Source organism: Triticum aestivum, chromosome 3B (assembly GCF_018294505.1).
Source record: "Triticum aestivum cultivar Chinese Spring chromosome 3B, IWGSC CS RefSeq v2.1, whole genome shotgun sequence".
Lineage (NCBI taxonomy): Eukaryota > Viridiplantae > Streptophyta > Magnoliopsida > Poales > Poaceae > Triticum > Triticum aestivum.
In genome coordinates, this window is record NC_057801.1 from 834,272,165 (window position 1) to 834,285,604 (window position 13,440).

The following is a 13,440-nucleotide window of genomic DNA, read 5'->3' on the forward strand; positions in this document are numbered from 1 at the left end:
CGGAGTTCATGGGACTTGGCGCAGTTGCAGCGATGTGGTCTCATCGATGTCAGCGCTATCAGCCCTCTGGTGATGCTCTCAACCTATCTGTGGTGCGCCAGGAGCACACACTCCAGCAAGGTGATTCTTCTGTTGATGAGTTATATTCACAGTGCGCTGCCATCTGGCGCCAGCTTGACTCTCTTCGGACAGTTGTTTGTGGAACCTGTCGTTATTGTCAGACTACTCGGTCTGATCTGAAGTTTCAGCGGGTCCATGAGTTTTTATCTCGTCTCCGGTCTGAGTTTGAGCCTTGACATTTCTGTAGGATTTGTTCCTGTTCATGCTCAGGTACACAACGTATAATAATATCATCTCCTCCTTCTTTATAAAGATGTGGGTCATCCCCAAAGTAATGTCTTAAATCATAGAAGAATTTTTTCTTTTGTTGATATGTAAAGCTAGGTGGTAAATATTTAGTAACAATGTAATTAGCATAGTCAGCATACTAAGGAGTACTATGAGCAACATTTATTGCAGCTAGCTGCTCATCAGGAAAACTATCATCAATAGTGTCGGTGTACTAGAATAGGGGTACCCTAGTACCCCGAACTTGTGCACGGGCAGTTGCAGCACCCCGCTGCAAGGCTTGCCGGGCGAACGCCAAGATCCTCCATGGTTCCCTTGGAGCCATTCAAGAACAAAGTATTTAAGCTCAGGAGACAAGGCCCCGGCAAGAGGAGCTTGCCGGGAAGGCCAACCAGGACACTCCAAGCAACTTGCCGCGACGCGCCTCGCACTCAGAGATACTTGCTGAGCTTCGTGATGAGGAGACCCGCCTTCGCTCTGTTGGGTTGCTTCTGGTTCCGTCAGTTTTGGCCGCCCGGGCTCCTCTGTCGTCTGCTCGCCTCACTGCTCCGCCGCTCCTTCCTACTCCTCCAGGGGGGGGGGGGGGGTGAACCGTCCTCCTTATGCTGAGAAGGGCACGTCGCGTCGTGACACCGTCTGTGGTTACTGCTCCCGGCCAGGTCACCCAGAGTCTGATTGTCGCCAGAAGAAGCGAGACTAGAGGCGCTCCTCCTCCAGCAGGACTCCTGTGTCTTCCTCGACTCCGTCACTCACTGACCAGGATATTGTTCGCCTCAAGCGTCTTCTTGCTTCCTCGGGCTCCTCGTCGACTGCTTCTGCTGCTGCTGTGGCTGCATCCCCTTCCTCATCACCACCGACATCTACACAGTCAGGTACATCTTCATGGGTTCTGGATTCTGGAGCCTCCTTTCATATGTCTTCTGATTCTTCCGCGTTGTCCTCTCCCCGACCACTTGATTCGCCTGTTAATGTTCTCACTGCCGATGGCACATCCCTTCTTGTTGCTAGTCTTGGTATTCTTTCCACTCTATCTTTTTCTGTTCCGAGTGTTTCACATGTTCCTCGCCTTACCATGAACCTTTTTTCCGCTGCCCAACTTACTGATTCTGGTTGTCGTGTCATTCTTGATACCGACTCCTGCTCCATTCAGGATCTCGCACCAAGGCTTTGGTTGGTGCTGGCCCCGAGTGCCGTGAGTCAGTGGGCCTTTGGGAGGTTGACTGGCTTTGTGTTCCTTCCGCTGCCACCACTTCTGCCAGCTCTCATGCTCTTGCTGCCTCTTCGTCTGCGTCCTTCCAGCAGTGGCATCATCGCCTTGGTCACATCTGTGGCTCTCGCTTGTCTTCTTTAGTTCGTCAGGGCCTCTTAGGGTCTAGAGATGTCTCCTTACATTGTAATGGTTGCAGACTTGGCAAACAGACTCAGTTACCTTATCCTACTAGTTAGTCTGTATCTCAGCGTCCTTTTGACTTAGTTCATTCTTATGTCTGGGGTCCTGCTCCCTTTGATTCAAAAGGTGGTCATCGCTACTATGCTTTGTTTATTAATGATTTCTCTCTCTACACTTGGCTCTACTTCATGAAATCTCGTAGCGAGGTTCTCCCTATATACAAACGTTTTGCTGCCATGGTTCACACCCAGTTTGCCACGCCCATTCGTACTTTTCGCACTGACTCCACTGGAGAGTATATCTCTCAGCTGTTACGTGGTTTTATCGCAGAACAGGGTACTCTTGCCCAGTTCTCTTGTCCTGGTGCTCATGCTCAGAATGGCGTTGCCGAACGAAAGCATCATCATTTGCTTGAGACGGCTCGTGCGCTGATGATTGCTGCTTCCCTTCCACCCCATTTTTGGGTTGAGGCTGTTTCCGCATCCATCTATCTCATCAACATTCATCCATCGTCTGCTTTGCAGGGTGGCATTCCTATGGAGTGTCTCACTGGTCGCTCTCCTGACTACTCAGCTCTTCGTATATTTGGATGCGTGTGCTATGTTCTTCTTGCCCCCCTAGAACGCACCAAACTGACTGCTCAGTCGATTGAGTGTTTTTTTCCTTGGCTACAGTGATGAGCACAAGGGCTATCGATGTTGGGATCCTGTGGGTCGTTGCTACGTCTTGAGCTTGCGTTGGTTTTCCTTGAAGAGGAAAGGGTGATGCAGCAATAGTAGCGTAAGTATTTCCCTCAGTTTTTGAGAACTAAGGTATCAATCCAGTAGGAGGCTCCTCAAAAGTCCCATGCACCTACACAAACAAACAAAGAACTCGCAACCAACGCAATAAAGGGGTTGTCAATCCCTTCACGGCCACTTGCGAAAGTGAGATCTAATAAAGATAGTAAGATAAGATAAATATATTTTTGGTATTTTATAATATAGATGCAAAAAGTAAAGATGCAAATAAAAATAGATTGGAAGCAAATATGATAAGAGATAGACCCGGGAGCCATAGGTTTGACTAGTGGCTTCTCTCAAGATAGCTTAGTATTACGGTGGCTGAAGAAATTACTGTTGAGCAATTGATAGAATAGCGAATAGTTATGAGATTATCTAGGCATGATCATGTATATAGGCATCACCTCCGCACCAAGTAGACCGACTCCTGCCTGCATCGACTACTATTACTCCACACATCGACCGACTCCTGCCTGCATCTAGAGTATTAAGTTCATAAGAACAGAGTAACACATTAAGCAAGATGACATGATGTAGAGGGATAAACTCAAGCAATATGATATAAACCCCATCTTGTTATCCTCGATGGCAACAATACAATACGTGCCTTGTAACCCTTTCTGTCACTGGGTAAGGACACCGTAAGATTGAACCCAAAGCTAAGCACTTCTCCCATGGCAAGAAAGATCAATCTAGTAGGCCAAACCAAACTGATAATTCGAAGAGACTTGCAAAGATAACTCAATCATACATAAAAGAATTCAGAGAAGATTCAAATATTATTCATAGATAAACTTGATCATAAACCCACAATTCATCGGATCTCGACAAACACATCACAAAAAGAGTTTACATCGAATAGATCTCCATAAGAGAGGAGAACATTGTATTGAGATCCAAAAAGAGAGAAGAAGCCATCTAGCTAATAACTATGGACCCGTAGGTCTGTGGTAAACTACTCACAACTCATCGGAGGGGCTATGGTGTTGATGTAGAAGCCCTCCATGGTCGATTCCCCCTCCGGAAGAGTGCCGGCGAAGGCTCCAAGATGAGATCTCGCGGATACAGAAGGTTACGGTGGTGGAAATTGTGTTTCGTTGGCTCCCTGGATGTTTTCGGGGTACGTAGGCTTATATAGGAGGAAGAAGTACGTCGGTGGACGCCCGAGGGGCCCATGAGACAGGGGGCGCGCCCTATAGGGGGGGGCTCCTATCTCGTGGAAGCTTCGGCTGGTTCTTGACTTGCACTTCAAGTCCTCTGGATCACGTTCGTTCCAAAAATCACGCTCCCGAAGGTTTCATTCCGTTTGGACTCCGTTTGATATTCCTTTTCTTCGAAATACTGAAATAGGCAAAAAAACAGCAATACGGGCTGGGCCTCCAGTTAGTAGGTTAGTCCCAAAAATGATATAAATGTGTAAAATAAAGCCCATAAACATCCAAAAGGGGTAATATAATAGCATGGAACAATCAAAAATTATAGATACGTTGGAGATGTATCAGACGTCGCTTGCGCATCTCGCGTGATGTGACTTTTGACGAGTCTTGTTCTTACTACCAACGTTCTTCTTCCTCGAGTTTCTCTGTGGACGACCTTTCTTTCCTTCTCCTTCCCGATACACCCTGCTATGTGCCTCCTGTGTCACCTCTTCCTCCGGCACCTCTTCCTCCGTCTTCTCCATCCTCCTCCTCCACCTCTCCACCATCATCTCCAGTCTGTCGCCCTCTCTCACCGTTTCCTCTCCACTATACTCGTCGATCTCGTACTGAGGATGTCTCCTCTGACTAGCCTTCCACCTCTAGTGCACCTCCTCTCACGCCTCCCCCGGTTCACAACCTCCGTGCTCGGCCTCGCCCCCCGCCCGATCGCTACTCCCCTGATCAGTACGGTCTCTCTGTTATTGCTGAGCCCACTTCCTATTGAACTGCCATGACTCAGCCTGAATGGCAGCTTGCGATGGCCGAAGAGCTTGCTGATCTTGAGCGCTCTGGCACATGGGATCTGGTTCCCCTTCCTTCCGGTGTCTGTCCCATCACCTGCAAGTGGGTCTACAAGATTAAGACTCGCTCCGATGGTTCTCTTGAGTGCTACAAAGTTCGTCTTGTGGCCTGTGATTTTCAGCAGGAGCAGGGGCGCGATTATGATGAGACATTCTCTCCTGTGGCCCACATGACCACTGTCCGCACTCTTCTTACTGTTGCTTCTGTTCGTCAGTGGTCTATCTCCCAACTTGATGTTCAGAATGCTTTTCTCAATGGCGAGTTGCGTGAGGAGGTTTATATGCAGCCACCACCGGGGTACTATGCTCTTGATGGTATGGTCTGTAGACATCGCCGCTCCCTCTATGGTCTCAAACAGGCCCCTCGCGCCTGGTTTGAGCGCTTCGCCTCTGTGGTGACTGCCGCTGGTTTCTTGCCTAGTGATCATGATCCCGCGTTATTTGTTCACACGTCTCCTCGTGGTCGGACTCTTCTCCTTCTCTATGTTGATGACATGATCATCATTGGCGATGACTCTAATTACATTGCCTTTGTTAAGGCTCGCCTTCGTGACCAGTTTCTCATGACTGATCTTGGTCCACTTTGCTATTTTCTTGGGATTGAGATCTCCTCCACCTCTGATGGCTTCTACATCTCCCAAGAAAAATATATTCAGGATCTTCTTGCTCGCGTTGCTCTGGTGATGAGCGCACAATTGTGACTCCCATGGAGCTCAATGTTCAGCTTCGTGCCTCTGATGGTGACCCTCTTTCTAATCCCACTCGCTATCGTCACCTTGTTGGCAGTCTTGTCTATCTTGCTATTACGCGTCCTGGCATCTTCTATCCTGTCCACATTCTGAGTCAGTTCGTTTCAGCCCCCATCTCTGTCCACTATAGTCATCTCCTCCGTGTTCTACGATATCTTCGTGGCACGATCTCTCAGCGCCGTTTCTTTCCCCGCTCCAGCTCTCTTGAGCTCCAGGCCTACTCTGATGCTACCTGGGCTAGTGATCCCTTTGATCGACGCTCGCTGTCTGCTTATTGTGTCTTTCTTGGTGGCTCTCTTATTGCCTGGAAGACAAAGAAACAGACTGCAGTTTCTCGCTCGAGTACAGAGGCTGAGTTGTGAGCCATGGCTATGCTGATGGCTGAGGTGATTTGGTTACGGTGGCTACTTGAGGATTTTGGTGTGTCTGCTACTACCTCGACTCCCTTACTGTCAGACAGTACTGGTGCTATCAGTATTGCGCGTGACCCGGTGAAGCATGAGCTCACCAAGCACATCGGTGTGGATGTCCACTTTGTGCGTGCTGCTGTGCAGGATCAGACTCTCGCTCTTCACTATGTGCCCTCTGAGTTACAGTTGGCAGGCTTCTTCATGAAGGCACAGACTCGAGCGCAGCATAGTTTTCTTCTCTCCAAACTCAGTGTTGTTGATCCACCATCAGTTTGAGGGGGGGTTTTAGATGTGTATAGCCCTTTTCGGTTTATCCCCATTGTATAAGGGGTCTCTTGCACTTTACCATACACATGTATATGTATTGGCCTTTGGCCCTCCTGTGAATGCAGTTGCTCATTATCCAACAATGTCCACCACTTGTGTCAAACAGACTATGATCAGCCACGCCCGCTCTCTTCATCGTTCTGTAGTTAAAGATTGGTCAGTGAAACCCACAGGAACATCTCTTCCTTACCACCATCACTGTCTCACAGCCAGCGACATACAACTCCTCAACCTGAAAGCAGAGTGGACAAATACATGCATGATTCCCAACAATTCACTGCAGTTTGATAGCACTTGCTCTGTTTCCTAACATGTGACATGAAAAATTACTCCCGGCTAAACTGTCCTCAAAATGATGAATGGCATTTGCTCTTAAAAGGGAGTAGCAATTCACACATGCACTCGGTAACCTAGATTCAGATGACGAACAAAAGAAAATTGATTACTATACACACCGTCGGCCTGTAGTTGATGTTAAGCAATAGGTTCAGGTGCGTACATAGGTCCGGTTCAACCAGGAGTCCATCGATATTGTCTACACCGAACCATAGACTAGGGTAGTTGTGATTTCCTCTTATCTCTTGTAACTATCCCATCTCTCTAGTCTATCCCTTGGGTTCCAAGTTAAGGATCCTAACGATGTAATCTCTCTCTCTCTCTGTACGCTATACGGGAGTTGCGCCCCGCTCTATATAACACGAAGCCGTCGTCCTCGGTAGGGTATGCCGTTCTCTCACATGGTAATCAGAGACAACCTCTTCCATCTCATCTAGTTTCTCCATTGCCACAAACCTCCTACCATGGCCTCCTATGGCTCCTCCAACTCAACCTTCTCCGGCCAGATCACCGAGCGTCTCACACGTACCAACTACATCCTTTGGCGCACCCAGATCTTGCCGCAGCACCGAGGTGCTGGTTTCTTCGGGTATGTTGATGGAAGCATACCCGAGCCGGCCAAAGTCGTCGTCACCATGGACAAGGATGGCAAGGAGGAGTCCATCCCCAATTCGCTCCACCACGTGTGGATCCGGGAGGATCAACAGGTACTAGGATATCTCCTAAATAACCTCTCGAAGGAAGTGCTCGTGCAGGTCACCTCGATCGTCCATGCACATGAGCTCTGGTCGGCGCTGGCGAAGATGTTCTCGTCGACCTCGCTGTCCTACGTCAACAACATCCGGGAGGCACTCACCAACGCGCAGAAGGGCATGCAATCTGTGGCCACCTTCTTCGCACAAATGCAATCTCTCACTGACGAGATCACGGCGGCCGGCAAACCCCTGGACGATGACGAGCTCATCTCCTACATCATCAACGCTCTCGACATGGAATACCAGCCGCTGGTCTCTGCCCTTGATGCTTGTGTCATCCCGGTCACCCTTGATGAATTGTTCGCTCAGATGAGCAACTTTGGTCAATGAGTGGCCCTGTTCCAAGGGGCTGGGACCGGTGGTGGTTTCAAGTCTTCGGCGAATGTCGCCACCCGCGGGCGTGGCGGTGGCTCTCGTTCTCGTGGCCCTCCTCACAGGAAGAGCAGGGGCCCTGGCCGGGCCAACACCAGCGTCAACAACAACGCACGCGGCGGTGGCCGACCCTCCTACTCCAACACTAAGGGCGGCCGGCGATTGAACGACTCCACCAACAAGTCTTGGCCTGATGCTATCCGCTGCCAAATCTGCGGTAAGCTGGGCCACTCTGCTAAAGACTGTTGGTACCAGTTTGATGAAGATGAAGATTCATCTCAAGATGAAAAGGTGGCCGGGGATGCTGAAGCTTCCTACGGCGTCGACAGAAATTAGTACGTCGACAGCGGTGCTACCAACCACATTACCGGTGAGCTGGAGAAGGTGACCATGCGGGAGAAATACCGTGGCCAAGATCACATCCACACTGCTAGTGGAGAAGGTATGAAGATTGGTCATATTGGTCACTCAATTATTAAAACCCCTCGTAGGAAAATTCATCTCAAACGCATCTTGCATGTCTCTAGTGCTAACAAAAATCTTCTTTCTGTCCACCGCATTGCCATTGATAATCATGTCTTTCTTGAATTTCACCCCTTCTTCTTTTTGATCAAGGATCAGGCAACGAGGAGGGTGCTGTATCGAGGTAGATGTGTTTGTGGGCTTTACCTGTTGATTCCGGAGATTAGAAGATTCAATAAACAACTTCTTAGTGCCACCAAAGTGTCTTCAACACGGTGGCACGATAGATTAGGTCATGCAAGTTTCTCTTTAGTTGAGCGTTTGCTTAGGAAAAATAACCTCCCGTATGTTGGGGATCGTGATGTTGAAACAATTTGTGATTCGTGTCAAAGGGCCAAGAGCCTCCAATTGCCTTATCCAATTTCTACAAGTATTTCTACCAAACCTTTACAACTCATTTTTTCTGATGTCTGGGGTGAAGGAAATATGCCCTAGAGGCAATAATAAAGTTATTATTTATTTCCTTATTTCATGATAAATGTTTATTATTCATGCTAGAATTGTATTAACCGGAAACATAATACATGTGTGAATACATAGACAAACATAGTGTCACTAGTATGCCTCTACTTGACTAGCTCGTTAATCAAAGATGGTTAAGTTTCCTAACCATAGACATGAGTTGTCATTTGATTAACGGGATCACATCATTAGGAGAATGATGTGATTGACTTGACCCATTCCGTTAGCCTAGCACTTGATCATTTAGTATGTTGCTATTGCTCTCTTCATGACTTATACATGTTCCTATGACTATGCGATTATGTAACTCCCGTTTACCGAAGGAACACTTTGTGTGCTACCAAACATCACAACATAACTGGGTGATTATAAAGGTGCTCTACAGGTGTCTCCGAAGGTACTTGTTGAGTTGACGTATTTCGAGATTAGGATTTGTCACTCCGATTGTCGGAGAGGTATCTCTGGGCCCTCTCGGTAATGCACATCACTATAAGCCTTGCAAGCAATGTGACTAATGAGTTAGTTGCAGGATGATGCATTGAGTAAAGAGACTTGCCGGTAACGAGATTGAACTAGGTATTGAGATACCGACGATCGAATCTCGGGTAAGCAACATACCGATGACAAAGGGAACAACGTATGTTGTTATGCGGTTTGACCAATAAAGATCTTCGTAGAATATGTAGGAGCCAATATGAACATCCAGGTTCCGCTATTGGTTATTGACCGGAGACGTGTCTTGGTCATGTCTACATAGTTCTCGAACCCGTAGGGTCCGCACACTTAACATTTGGTGACGATTTATATTATGAGTTTATGTGTTTTGATGTACCGAAGATAGTTCCCAGATGAGATCGGGGACATGACGAGGAGTCTCGAAATGGTCGAGAGGTAAAGATTGATATATTGGACGACTATATTCGTACATCGGAAAGGTTCCGAGTGATTCATGTATTTTCGGAGTACCGGGGAGTTACGGGAATTCACCGGGAGAAGTATTGGGCCTTATTGGGCCATACGGGAATAGAGGAGAGAGGCCAAAAGGAAGGAGGCGCGCGCCCCCCTCTGGTCCGAATTGGACAAGGGGTGCAGCCCCCTTTTCCTTCTCCCTCTCCCCTTCTTTCCTTCTCTCCTACTCCGGAAAGGAAAGGGGAATCCTACTAGGACTTGGGAGTCCTAGTAGGACTCCCCACACTTGGCGCGCCCCCTCTAGGGCCGGCCTCTCCCTCCCTCCTTTATATACGAGGGAAGGGGGGCACCTCTAGACACAACAATTGATCCTTGAGATCTCTTAGCCGTGTGCGGTGCCCCCCTCCACCATAGTTCACCTCGATAATATCGTAGCTGTGCTTAGGAGAAGCCCTGCGTCGGTAGAACATCATCATTGTCACCACGCCGCCGTGCTGACGGAACTCTCCCTCAAAGCTCGGCTGGATCGGAGTTCGAGGGACGTCATCGAGCTGAATGTGTGCAAGAACTCGGAGGTGCCGTGCGTTCGGTACTTGATCGGTCGGATCGTGAAGACGTACGACTACATCAACCGCGTTGTGCTAATGCTTCCGCTTTCAGTCTAAGAGAGTACGTGGACACACTCTCCCCTCTCGTTGCTATGCATCACCATGATCTTGCGTGTGCGTAGGAAATTTTTGAAATTACTACGTTACCCAACATGGGGGCCTGCTCCCCCTTCTGTTGGTAGACATACATATTATGTTAGTTTCATTGATGACTATAGCAAGTTCACATGTATCTTCTTAAGAAACGGTCAGATGTTTGCCAAGTTTTTCTCAATTTCCAAGCTCTTGTAGAAAGAAAATTTGACAGTAAAATTCTCGCTCTCCAATCTGATTGGGGAGGGGAATATGAGAAGCTAAACTCATTTTCCCAAAAACTTGGCATATCCCATCATGTTTCGTGTCCTTATGCCCATCGACAGAATGGGTTAGCCGAGCGCAAGCATCGACACATTGTTGATGTTGGGTTCTCCCTTCTAGCCAGCGCCTCCATGCCCCTTAAATTTCGGGACGAGGTCTTCCTCACTGCTGTTCACATTATAAATATGCTACCTAGTCGTGTGATTAACAATGAAACTCCCATGGAAAGGCTCCTTCACACCAAACCAGACTACACGTCACTTCGTGTGTTTGGATGCGCCTGTTGGCCAAATCTTCGCCCCTACAATGATCGCAAACTCATGCTTAGATCCAAACAGTGTGCATTCATTGGTTATAGTGCCCAACACAAAGGCATTAAGTTCCTTGACATTCCCACAGGTCGTGTCTATATCTCTCGAGATGTAGTGTTTGATGAAATAAAATTTCTCTTTGCCAATCTTCACCCCAATGTCGGTGCTCTCCTACGTCAAGAAATACTTCTTCTACCGTCTAGTCTCATCGATGTTCATCAAGGGACAAATGATTGTGATGATCAACTATTGACTAATCCTCATAACCTTGCTCTTGAGTCTTGTACTAATGCAGATGCAGATGCTGAAAAAAATGGTGAAGAAAATACTCAAAACGGTGCACAATACGCTCCGAACGAGCGTTTCATGTGCCACCAGACGGGAGACAGAATCGGCTCGGGATTGCCGCTCCTGCAGCGCGCCAGCGAATCCACCACGGGATCTGCGCTGCGGCAGGGCATCAGCGTGTTGGATCCCGCGCCAACTGCCAGGCACGGCAGCAGCCAGCCAGCAACTGCCACGCGGGCTTCTCCAACTGGACCAGGCGCGCTCTCCACTCGGCGCCAACCAGCCGACGACATGAGCCAGCCTCCGTCTCGCTGGCCAGCGGGTGGATCCCGCCACTACATGCGCCGCCAGCCAGCGGGCCTCCAGGCACGGAAGCTGATGCATGCACGGGATCCGGTGCCGATCCTGCTACGGGCGCGCGATCCGGCGCGAATTCTGTCGGGCCCGCGCAATCATTGCGTCATGATGGGCCTGACGCAGATCACATGCATGGCTCGAGATCCTCTGCTCCGCCCGATACGTCCACACCAAGCGATGGCGCCACAGAAAATCCTGCTGCTCCAGAAACCACGTCAGGGGCGCCAGGGCTATCCGCCTCCGGATTGCTTCGCCCAGAGGCTGGATCATCTGCGGAGGGCAACAGTGTGGCTCTCCCTGTTCCTTTGCGTACAAGGCTGCAAAGTGGGGTAATTAAACCTCTTAACTATAAGCAAATAACCAAATTTGGCCTAGCTTGTTCTACAGGTGAACCAGACACTCTTTGTGAGGCACTTAGTGATGAAAAGTGGAAAAAGGCCATGGAAGAAGAATACATGGCACTTCAGAAAAACAGAACATGGCATTTAGTTCCCCCACGGCAAGGTAAAAATTTAATTGATTGCAAGTGGGTTTACAGAATAAAGAGCAAGTGTGATGGAACTATAGATCGCTACAAGGCCAGGTTGGTTGCAAAAGGTTTCAAACAACGGTATGGTATTGACTATGAGGACATGTTTAGTCCTGTTGTTAAAGCTGCAACTATCCGTCTTGTGCTGTCTATTGATGTATCCAGGGGATGGAGTCTTAGACAACTGGATGTCAAGAATGCGTTTCTTCATGGCGTTCTGGAAGAGGAAGTATACATGAAACAACCTCCTGGGTTTGAAAACAAGAGTAAGCCTTCTTATGTGTGCAAGCTTGATAAGGCCCTATATGGATTAAAGCAGGCTCCCAGAGCATGGTATTCATGTCTGAGTCAGAAATTGCAAGCACTTGGTTTTACTCCTACTCTGATACATCTCTGTTTATTTACAATAAGTCAAATACATCGATATTTCTGTTGATTTATGTAGATGATATCATTGTCACAAGTTCATCAGATGAAGCAGTCACAGGGCTGTTAAAAGACTTAAATGCTGAATTTGCTCTCAAGGACTTGGGAGACTTGCATTACTTTCGAGGTATTGAGGTAAAGAAACATGAAGATGGCCTCCACCTATCTCAAGAAAAATATGCTGCTGACCTGGTAAGAAGAGTTGGCTTACAAGGATGCAAAGCATAGTTGACCCCCCTCTCAAGTACAGAAAAATTATCACTTGAAGAGGGAGTTCTCTTGAATCAAGAAGACAGTACCAGATACAGGAGTTTAGTTGGGGCTCTTCAGTATTTAATCTTGACTAGACCTGATATATCTTTTGTTGTCAACAAGGTATGCCAATTTCTTCATGCACCCACCACAGTTCACTGGACTGCTGCAAAACGCATTGTGAGATATGTAAAACATACTGTGAAGCTTGGTCTCTTTTTCAGCAAGTCATCATCCAATCTTGTTAGTGCATTTTCTGATTCTGATTGGACAGGATGTGTGGATGATAGACGATTCACTGGTGGTTTTGCAGTGTTCTTTGGACCAAACTTGATATCATGGTGTGCTAAGAAACAGGCTACTGTGTCTAGGTCAAGCAATGAAGCAGAGTATAAAGCATTAGCAAATGCTACAGCAGAAATTATCTGGGTTCGGTCAATGTTAAGAGAACTTGGGATGAAGCATACCGAAGTTCCATGTTTGTGGTGTGACAATTTGGGTGCTACCTACCTATCTGCTAACCCAGTGTTCCATGCAAGAACGAAGCACATTAAGATAGATTTCCACTTTGTCAGAGAAAGAGTTGCAAACAGACAATTGGAAATCAGATTTGTTCATTCACGAGACCAAGTTGTAGATGGCTTTACAAAGGCGTTGCCCACAAGAAACTTTAAAGAATTCAAGCGTAATCTCAACTTAATACAGTTGTGATTAAGGGAGGGTGTTAAGCAACAGGTTCAGGTGCGTACACAGGTCCGGTTCAACCAGGAGTCCATCGAGATTTTCTACACCGAACCATAGACTAGGGTAGTCGTGATTTCCTGTTATCTCTTGTAACTATCCCATCTCTCTAGTCTATCCCTTGGGTTCCAAGTTAAGGATCCTAACGATGTAATCTCTCTCTCTGTACGCTATACGGGAGTTGCGCCCCGCTCTATATAACACGAAGCC

At 47.9% G+C, this 13,440-nt stretch overlaps 1 pseudogene; it reads left to right on the plus strand.

The window, feature by feature from the left end:
* The first annotated feature begins 7,282 nt into the window (after positions 1-7,282).
* Positions 7,283-7,421, plus strand: LOC123073130 (uncharacterized; annotated as a pseudogene).
* Positions 7,422-13,440: the final 6,019 nt, after the last annotated feature.